Raw genomic sequence first — 10,919 nt, 5'->3', positions numbered from 1 at the left:
ACAAACACTACTGTACTATTATATATTCAGAATATTTTCTAGTTGGTTGAATGAGTCTTATTATTATTATTATTATTATTATTATTATTATTATTATTATTATTATTATTATTATTATTGTGTAATTTTCATTTGTATAGTTGGAAAGTTGTTTTTTTTTTATATATAATTATAATTAATTTACGGAAGAAAGATAAAGAACAAGATGCTGTGCAAGTGGAGATAAAATAATGTTTCATGATAATTAAAAATATGGAATCTTTTTCCCTAAATTGTTACCTTTTGTTTCTTGCACGCATGTTATGTAATCCTCAAGCAACAAAAATGATCAACTACCATAGAATAAAGTAACATATATAATTAGACAATATACACTTTACAGGTATATTTTATTTTGCCCTCTTAAAAAAAAAAAAAAAAAAAAAAAAAAAAAAAACCTCAAATATTTTCATGTTTTTACAATTTCATCTAAAACTTTAATTTTATATTTAAATAGGTTATTGCAATTCTATTCAACTTTTGTGAATCAAATATCGACTTAAGTCAGTATGAAACTTGCAGTAAGTCTTACTATTTACAAACACATCACCAAAAGCTCATCATACAAGATAAAATGTAATACTATAAATAAATTTGAGTCATCTCAGTTCAATAGTCATTAAAATATATACAATTAGGGGAACCCAATGCAATCCTGATACCCAACATGTATATTTCATTTAATATAATTAATTAAAACTATATATATATATATATAGACACGCATGCACCAGTGTCACAGCAGAATTCTAAGAATTAAAAAAATAAATAATTAAATATGCACGATAAAATTACTAAGTAAAAAATACCAGATCCTGCAGACAAAAAAAAATGCAGGTTAAACTTAAAAATAAAATTTGCTTCCTTGCATCCTGGGAAAGAAAATATCGAACAAGGATAAGCCTTTGACTCAGAGAGTTTAGATTTTAATTATAGTTATAATATAGTTATAATTTCCATAACTATCTAATTTTAATGCAGTCCTATAAATGAGAATACATCAAACAAACAATTTATCCAATTATCTCATAAGAGGATAAATTGGAGCTACACATGCACACCTAACATATACTGGGAGCCGACCCCATATCCTGACTCTTTCTGAAATCCAACAGTTTCCCTTGTTTCATATTGCAATGGTCAACAGTAATATAATGCATGTGCCTAGCCCATAGGTGGCGAGAGTTAGCGATAATATAACGCATGTACCTACCTCACCCATCCATATCCATATCCATATCCACGAGAATCAGCAAATTTCTCATGCCGTACCTATCTTGGAATTTCCATAACCACAATATATACAAATATAAGCTCTAACTTATCTTAAAGGTGGCATAACGCAGAAAATTTCAATGCAACAAATAGGGAATGCTCCTAATATTATAACTAATTACACATGTATAAATGAATGCATGAGCATGCTAACAAATATAAAATATAAAAATATAAATAATATTGAAATTATAAAAATAATAAATATTCAATTCACATACTGGTTGACTCAACTACAGCTAGTTTGGCTTAAAGGAAGAAGATGGCCGACTTTGATTATCTATATAGACACATTGACCTCTATCAATTGATTAACTAAATTTATTAATTAAATTAAACTATAGAAGTAAAAATAAATCCTGAGGTCTTACCGAAATTTTAGAAAAGTTTTCTTTGTAAGTAGACCTAACCCCCTGCAAGAAAACACAACAACAATAACACGTAGGGCCTTAGGCTTACAACAACTGTAATGTCCTCACTGTAGATAGTCCATATATTCTACTGTTCCGGTGACTAATGTCTTTCTGAATAGCCAGAATGTCTAGAACCATATTTAAACTACAGTAAGGAGTCATAAATAAACCAAATAATGATAAGAAAAATTAAGAAAAAAATTTAAGTAATGAAATACACTAAGGTTAAATGAGCCGGTGCTCCGGCGATGGGTAACCTAACGGGAAACGACTGTGAAGACAGTTAGCGACCCTAGACCCCTGGGAAAATCCTGTGAAATAATTTTTGGGACTCTAGTGAAGAGTTATTGAGTCTTCGATGACAAAAGAATGCCAAGAAAATGGCTAAGAAAATTTTATAAATCGATACAGACAATTTTAGCTCGTTAAGCTAAACGAAGGGTATTTTGGTCATTTCACATTCAGAGATGATTTTTGACCAACTTGTCCATTCAAGTAAGTGAGGATTATGATATAAAATGTGAATAAATATTGATGAAAATTTAATTAAAAATGAGTAGAGAAAAGAAAAAAATAAAATAAAATAAATACTAATTATGACATAAGCATGACCAAGCATGATATCACTAAAACCTCTTCCACCAATCATAATTTAACAAATTCATTATAAGAGATAAACTAGAGATAAATCAACTTAAAAAAATTGTCATCTTCTTCTTTCTCTTCATGGTGGTCGAACCCACTCTCTCGCTTCTCCCCATTGATGCACCTTCATCTACCTTGCATAACCTTGGTTTCTCACCATATTTCCCCTCATCACGTCCATTGAAACTTCATATCTAACCTAGCTAAGGTGTTTAGGAGCAAAAAGAAAGGGAAAAATAGAAGAGTTGGAACTCTTGGAGTAGCTCAATTGAGGTTAGTGCCAAATTCCTCTCTCTCTCTCTCTCTCTCTCTCTCTCTCTCTCTCTCTCTCTCTCTCTCTCTTTTTAATCCTTGTTGGAAAGTTAAATTGAATGAGAAATTATTGAGAAATTGAATAAAACATTTATACAGGAGTATGCATGAAATTCGGTAGCCTTATGGGGGTGGTAGTTTTAATGGTTTGATGGATTCAAAATGGCTTAGAAATGGTGTTAGATGTATAGATATAAATTGATAGTGGATAAGTATGGCTAATTGATAGGTGTTGCATGAATCTTGAATTGAAGCTAGGGTTTTGAATTAAAATTTGGGGGTTTTGCCAAATTGTGGTTAAATTGGCATTCTTAAGGTCAATTAGTGACCTTTTGATATTATTTGACCTAAAAATTGAATTAATTATGGCATTGAATTATGAGTTGAACATGCTGCCACTGTGCTAGAATTTCTGGACCTAGAGTGCAGTGTGTTTGGGCAGCCTTAACTTGGGTTGTGTAGCTTTAATTGGTGTAAGGCCAATTGAAGGTGAAACTAGAGACATAATGTCACAATTTTGATGAAGGGACCCTGCCCAGAAAACCAAATTAAGTTGACCTAAAATTTGCCTAATTCCGGGTAACACAATTCTGGACCTGAAAAATTTACCAAATGAATAATGTTTGTTCAATTGGCCATAACTTTGTGTAGAGAGGTCCAAATGACCTGATTTTTAAAATCATGGAAAGCTTAGACAATTTAGAACAACTTTCATGAAGAACAGAAACCCAAATTCTGACTATAACTAATTCAAATTGCTAGCCAAAATTAGGACACTAAAAGTACCAAAATTCATTTTGCCCAGAAAATCTGGCAAAGGATCAATCCGGCCAATTATGGTAAAAATGCCATAACTTGAGCTACAAAACTTCAAATGGAGTTATTCAAAAAGGGAATTAAACAAGACACTGTAAGGAATAACTTTGATAAAGGAAGTTTAGCAAATTCTCACTATATATTGGTCCAATAGAACAGTAAATATTGGCCATAAAATCTGAAAATTTGAAATAACTTTCAATGAACTTTGAATTGGGATTGGCAATTAATGCCAACAAGTATAAAATCCAAAATGTGGGATTTTGGTGTAATTAGAACTAACATAACTATTATGTATAAAAAAGTCAACATTTATGGATGAATAGTAAGGTGAATAGTAACCATTAAACTTTAAATGCAAAGAATTAAACAATTAACCTTGTAACATGCCCCAGTAAGCCTAGAATGATTGGTTTGGATAGGTTGGTATGTCAATAGGGTTCCGATAGCAGTACTGCATATGGCTTCATGCCATTTTGTGATTTATGGTATACAGTGCCATTTTATGTTATTTTGGCTTTTGGCCACTTTGTAATACTTGATTTACTTGGCTTTATGCCCAATGCTTATCATGGCTTATTAGCCGTTCTGTTGCACACCTAAAGACACTCTATGACCGATGGTGTGACGGCCCAAGGTATTAGGTACCCAGTGCCAGTTTACTCGTTTATCCAGTCCAGTCACTAGTATAGGTTACTTGGGCAACCAAAACAAGTCTTAATAAATTAGAACTATAATATTCTCACTGTAGAATGGACTAATGGAACAGTGAACTCTAGCACCCAAAAACTGAAATTTTGATTTATTCTTCATTGGTTAAAAGTATGGATTGTCAACTAATGCCAACACTTTTGGGAACCAAAATGTGGTAAATCTATGTGATTAAAACTCATGTAACTATTATATATGAAAAAGTCAATATTTTGACTTAAATGACCAAATGAATAGTAACATTACATGTTAAGTACAAATATTCAAGAAATAACTTTGTAATATGCCCTAGTAGGCCTAGTGTGATTGGTTTAGATAGGTTGGCATGCCAATGGGGTTCTGATAATAGTACTGCGTATGGCTTCATGCCATTCTGTGATATGATAGCCTATGGCTATACTGATTATGATGTTATACTTGGCTTTATGCCTTATTACTTTTATGGCTTATTAGCCATTATGTCTGCACACCGGGAGACACATTGTGACTGATGGTGTGATGGCTCAAGGTACCTGGTACCCAGTGCTAGTTTACCCATTTATCATGTCCGGTCAATTTGTATAGGTTACTTGGGCATGAAAAAGTATAAATGTAATTGAATTAATTATTAAAGGAAGTAAGGAAATTAAATATCAAAATAAAGAACAAGAATGATTACAATAAAAAGAGGTTCAAATTCATCAAGAAAACAATTAATAAAATGCTAGAAAGAGTTAATGTCATAAAATGTAATTAGCCTTCGACTAAACAATAAGTTAGAAATTATTTATTTCTTATAAGCACAATAACTAGGAAATTTTTACTTTTATTTGCATATTATATTTTCTTGTATTATTGGCACCACTAAGCTTTATGCTTAGCGCGTCGCTTTTGCCACACGTAGGTTCTGGAGAGACTGACAAAGAGCCCAGCAGATCACAGACTGGGTGAGGCTTGTTCACATATCTGCATAGTGTCCGTGTCACCTCACAGACTTCAATGCATTGGTAGGACACTAGGTCCCATTTTGGTATTTTGTACTGTTTATATTTTGTAATTAAACTTTTATTTTCTCATGTATAGATGAAACTCATGTAATATATTTTGGTATTAATGCAAATATTTGTAATTTGTGTTTATAAATGAAAATTGAGTATGTATTTATGATTTGTACATGATTATCATGTGAAATGAATGAATGACAAATAGAACCATTTTTGAAAAATGGTTGAGAAATATTGAGATTACGTTGATATAATGGAGTTTGAGAATAGTTGAAAATGTATTGGAAGTGTTTTTCACAGGTTCCGAAGAACTGTTTTCTCCATTTTTAGCCGGTACTCTGCCGGATTTTCTATAAAATTTTCGGAACCTCAAATGAACTTATAATTTCGATAAATGACTTAAATCAATCAAATTTCACAAATTGCACTTCATAACCATAAAGAAATAAATTAATGAAGGATAAAAATAATTGAGATAAAATATAATGTTTCGATACACTGTGTGACATATCTTGCTCGGCTATACTGTAGACGGGTAAGGGGTGTCACAAGAACTAAATAATGAACACATAAAGTATTAAATTTATAATATTACGAATAATTACCATAAATTCATTCTGCATGAAATAACAACGAAATTTTTGCACATTTATTTATTTTAGTTTATTGTCATTTTATATTGGCACCACGAAGCTGTATTATTTAGCGCATTGCTTTTTGCCACGCTTAGGTACTGGTGAGACAAATAGAGAGCCCAACAAACCCCAGACTGAGTGAGCATTTAGATTTGCATAGTACACAGTGTCACCACATCTACAGTGTTTTGGGTAGGACTGCTAGGTTTCATGAGATATTTTGTATTTTGTACTTAGACTTTTATTTTGCCATGTAAACTGTAAACTCTTATAATTAGTTGTAAATTATGTAATTAATGAGATTTCCATATTTTATTTATAAAAAAAATTGAGCATGAAATTATTTATATATGAAATTATGAGTTTGAGATGAAATATTGAGATTTGATGAGATTGTGTTAAGTTTTATTGGAGTTGCGGATGTGATATCTATATTGGAAGTGTTTTTAACAGGTTCTAAAGAACTGTTTTCTCAATTTTTAGCTGGCACTCTATCGAATTTTTTGTAAAATTTTCACAACTTCAAAATAATCAAAATTTCAATTCATGATATAAACTTTACATGAAAGCAATTAAATGAGTAAATTAAGTTCTGGGAAATGTAATAAGATAAGGAAAATGCTCTGGCACTGGGTGTAACATACTTTATCTAGCTACATTGTAGACGGGTGAGAGTGTCACAACAACAATTATAATATCTATCCGGGGCCTACAAGAAATGATGCGGGGCTTGGACAGCAAGAAAGAAGAAAGAAAAGCCAAAACAAGGTGTTCCAGTAAGGGCAACAATTTGACACAGAATAGTACGTGCCCTAGGCATGTACCAAAGCCAAATCACCTACCCTGGGCATGTGATTTTCTGCTAGTTGTGTAAAGCTGCGTTTTTAAAGTTAATTTTGAGGTCTAGCAGTCCTAAAGTCACTTGGACTTCCTATTTTGACCATACACAATTACAAAAATTAATTAGAATTAATTTAGAAAACTTTTCTACTATATTTAGAGCCAAATCAACTACCTTGGGCGTGTGATTTTCTGCCAATTGTGTAAAGTTGCACTTTTAGAGTTAATTTTGAAGTCCAGCAGTCCTAAAGTCACTTGGACTTCCTATTTTGACAATATAGTTATAGAAATTAATTAGAATTAATATATAAAGCTTTTCTACTATATTTAGGATTTATTTGTTTCCTACTTTATCTAGGATTTAGTTTTCGTATTTAGTTTATATCTTCTTATTGTGTTTTAGTTTATCTAAACTTTTTAAAAAGTAGATTTATATTCCTATTAGGTTTAAGAGTCCAAATACTCTATAAATACCTTATTTCCATGTAATTTCAGGGAGTTTTTCAGTTAATAAAAATTCAACAAAGGTTTCTCTCCTTATTTTTTGCTCTTGTGCATGGAGTATATTTCTATTTAAACTTCACGCTATGTCAAGAAATCTAATTTAAGTCAGATCTCTAATCTCTAGCTTGGGTTCCTAACTCCTATACAGTCCAAATAATTATCACAAGTCCTCCAAAACAATTCAAGGAATACTCTTAGGGGTCCTCCACATTGTCGATATATTAATTAAATTCAATTTACTCAATTTCACCAACCCAAGAATATTTTACAGATTTTTCAGCTAGCTAAAAACTAGGTAAACTGTACAATTTGAGTTTGAGTTTACCTTTGCTAATTCCGCTACTTAAAACACGTTCAAAATGTCTGAAAACTTTGGAATTGACTGTAAACACAACCACATTCTGGGACAACCTGCTGGGCATCTGAATCGAGTTGAAAACTCGGTCCTAAGTGCCAATGAGCTATTGCCTATTCGAATGCACTTAAACGAAGGCCATAAATTGTTAATAATTATCATATAATTATATTTAATTTATGGGAATCTAAAAGGCTCAAAAATCTTATCAAGGGATTTGAATTGTCCAGTGATCGCCTTTTCTAAATAATGTCTTATCAAAGCAGGATTGGTCCTATCTCAAGATTGACATGTTGAGCTCATCAGTGTTCTTGGATTATTGATATGATGATCGGATTGTCAAAAATCTCACTGGAAAGCTATGAAAAAACCCAATTTTCTCTCTCCTTAATTCGCATGATTCTGGCCACTATACCCACTTTCATTGGTCCAAAAATGAAAGTTTCCATCAAAGGCAGTCTAGCGCCAAGGAGAGCTTGCTGTTTGGTGGCCGTAAGTAACCGAAAATGTTTGGAGAAGTTGGTGGCATTAACTTTCTCTCTCCTCCCATGCTCGCCATCGCTATGGATCACCATTGCCGCTCGACTTGCCAGTGACGGCTCACCGGTCATTGGTTGTTAGTGAGGTGTGTTGCCGGCTGAAAGAAGGAGAACGAGAGGGAGGGAGGGAGAGAGAGGGGGGGCGTCTGTTGCTAGGTGATTTTTGATTTTTTTTTTTTACTTTTAATTACCTTTTTAGTCCTTAAACGTTTAGGTTCTTTCAATTAGGTCCATAGTACTAGGGTAACATAATTAAATTAAATACTATTAATGTAACCAAAAAAAAACAAAAAAAATTAAATACTATTAAAATATATGAAATAATATTTTCCAAATAATGATAATAATATACTTAAAATAATAGTACCCGCTAAAATTGTATAGACTAAAAATTCAATTTAATTTAATATAATAATAATAATAATAATAATACATGTAAATAATATTCTTTTAAAAATACCATCATGAAAAATATTAATTTAACACAACTAACAAAATATTAATAAAATAATACCTTAATTAAAAATTATTTATTTATTTATTTATTTAAAAAAATCAAGTTGTTACACTCTAATTCCATTTCTTTTATTTGTCTATGGCTACCAATGAAGATTCAATCTTAATCTTATTACTGTCATCAAACACAACAAAATTCTATTTTTGATGCTCATGCACCTCAAATGATGATGAGATTTGACAATGGCAGAAGGAAAGGGGGTGAACAAAATCATATTTAACTAAATAATTAATAATTTTGATGTATCATGAATATTAAAATGAAGTTATTAGTGGCAATGATAAAGTTGGAAGTTGGTCATATGGCTATAAATCAATAAAACGATCAATTAGAAAAAAAAAAAAATGTTTAGATAGAATTGCAGCAGCCTTTAGCAATTTGTATAAAATTATCAAAATTAAAAGTTTTGAATAAAATTAAAAATTATGAAAAGAATTATTTTTTTTTTTTGTCATTAAGCCTTTAGTGCATATACATTGTGTGAGATTAATACGAGGTTATATTATACCCTAGTTATTCTTTGTAGGATTAACACATGAAATGACAAACTAATCATGATGTGATAACTAGATGAAAAAGTAGTTATAATTTAAAAAAAAAATCATTTCTAACACTTTAGAAAATAACTCTTTTATGAGACCTATCACTACTAATTTATTATCATAACATTAGTCTTACATAAAATGACGACGGTGATAGCTTATATTTCCCGCATAGAAGTGGGTACATTCCATTAATTGATATTGGAAGACACGGTAAGGGCCTTTGTATAGGAATCTAAGCTTTCTAATCCCAAATTTTCAACTCACGTAATGAACTTAGAAATTTCCCCAAAGAAGTGCCATGAATGTTACATGCTTTTTTTAGAACCTAGAAAAGCCCAAGGCTCATTTTAATAAGATTTCATCCTAACTCTAACATTAACTTCATGTAAATTAATCAATAAGGTCCTTTATAGACATACCTTCTCCAATATAGAGGTTATACGAGCACAACTTCTCAATGATTTTAGCTAAACCTACTTGGAAAAAAAAATGCCTCATTTGCTAAAGAAATTAATGCCATATGAAACTGTTAAGCAGAGTTTTATACAATCTATTATGATTTTCTATTGAAACATCTTGTATAAAAGCAATCCTTAAATATAAAATGTGTAGAAAATTTTTTTTTAAAACAAAAAAAAAAGAAAATAAAGTTGTTTCAGTGCCAAATGTAGGATTGAGGCGAGGAGGAAATGATTTTCTATTGAAACATCTTGTATAAAAGCAATCCTTAAATAATAAAATGTGTAGAAAGTTTTTTTTTAAAAAAAAAAAGAAAATAAAGTGGTTTCAGAACCAAATGTAGGATTGAGGCAAGGAAGAAGAAGAAGAAGAAGAAGAAGAAGAAGAAGAAGAAGAAGAAGAAGAAGAAGAAGAAGTCTTAACATGTTAGGCAAAAGCCAAAGACAAGATTGAGTTACGACAACCCATTGAAAGTTCTCGTCATTCAGTCCTAACATATTAGGCAAAAGCCGAAGACAAGATTGAGATAAGATAGCCCATTGAAGGTTCTTGTCATTCAGTCCGCATATGAAGTAAAAAAAAAAAAAAAAAAAAAAGAAAACAACAACACCATGCCAATTCAAGCCAAGCAAGGAGGAGAACAAAGTCACCAACAAAACAAAATCAAACCAAGAAAAAATATGAAGAGACCAACATGTCCCAAACTATAACAATCTTAAAACAAGTTTGGCAAAAAGAAAGAAAAAATACGAAGAGAATGAAGAGACTGGCATGCTCAAAATTGTAATAACCTTAAAATAGACCTCTAAGTTTTTAAACAGTAAGAAAGAAGGCGCTATTAAAAAAAATGAAGATGCTTGATGATGATTGCAAAACATGCAAAGAGGAGTGTTAGAAAATGCCTCATTTGTTGAAGAAATTAATGCCACGTCAAGCTATTGAATTGATCCAAAGAATGAGTCAAAATTGAAGAAGATAGAGATGTTTGTTATGCTAAGCAGTATTCTTATCAATGAATTCTCTCAAAATCTAATATGCTAAGCTTAATAAATGATATTGTGTGCCTTCTCTAACATCGAGTGTTTGTCCTTTAAATCTTCAAGCAACTTATATGGGGCCTTTCATATCCATGTTAAATAAGGAGTCCATGCATCTTCATCCACTAAATGTTAAATTTCAACACCTTAAAATTTCAGTTATATGAAAACTAGTTCTGTTACCATTTGTTGTTCTAAAGAAAAGATAAAATTAGGAAAAATAGAGAAATTAAGTAGAAACATAATCACACAAGAACATTAGATTTTATGTGATTTATTCAATAGATCTACAAT

This window comes from Hevea brasiliensis, chromosome 1 (assembly GCF_030052815.1).
Source record: "Hevea brasiliensis isolate MT/VB/25A 57/8 chromosome 1, ASM3005281v1, whole genome shotgun sequence".
Lineage (NCBI taxonomy): Eukaryota > Viridiplantae > Streptophyta > Magnoliopsida > Malpighiales > Euphorbiaceae > Hevea > Hevea brasiliensis.
This window is presented reverse-complemented; position numbering follows the sequence as displayed.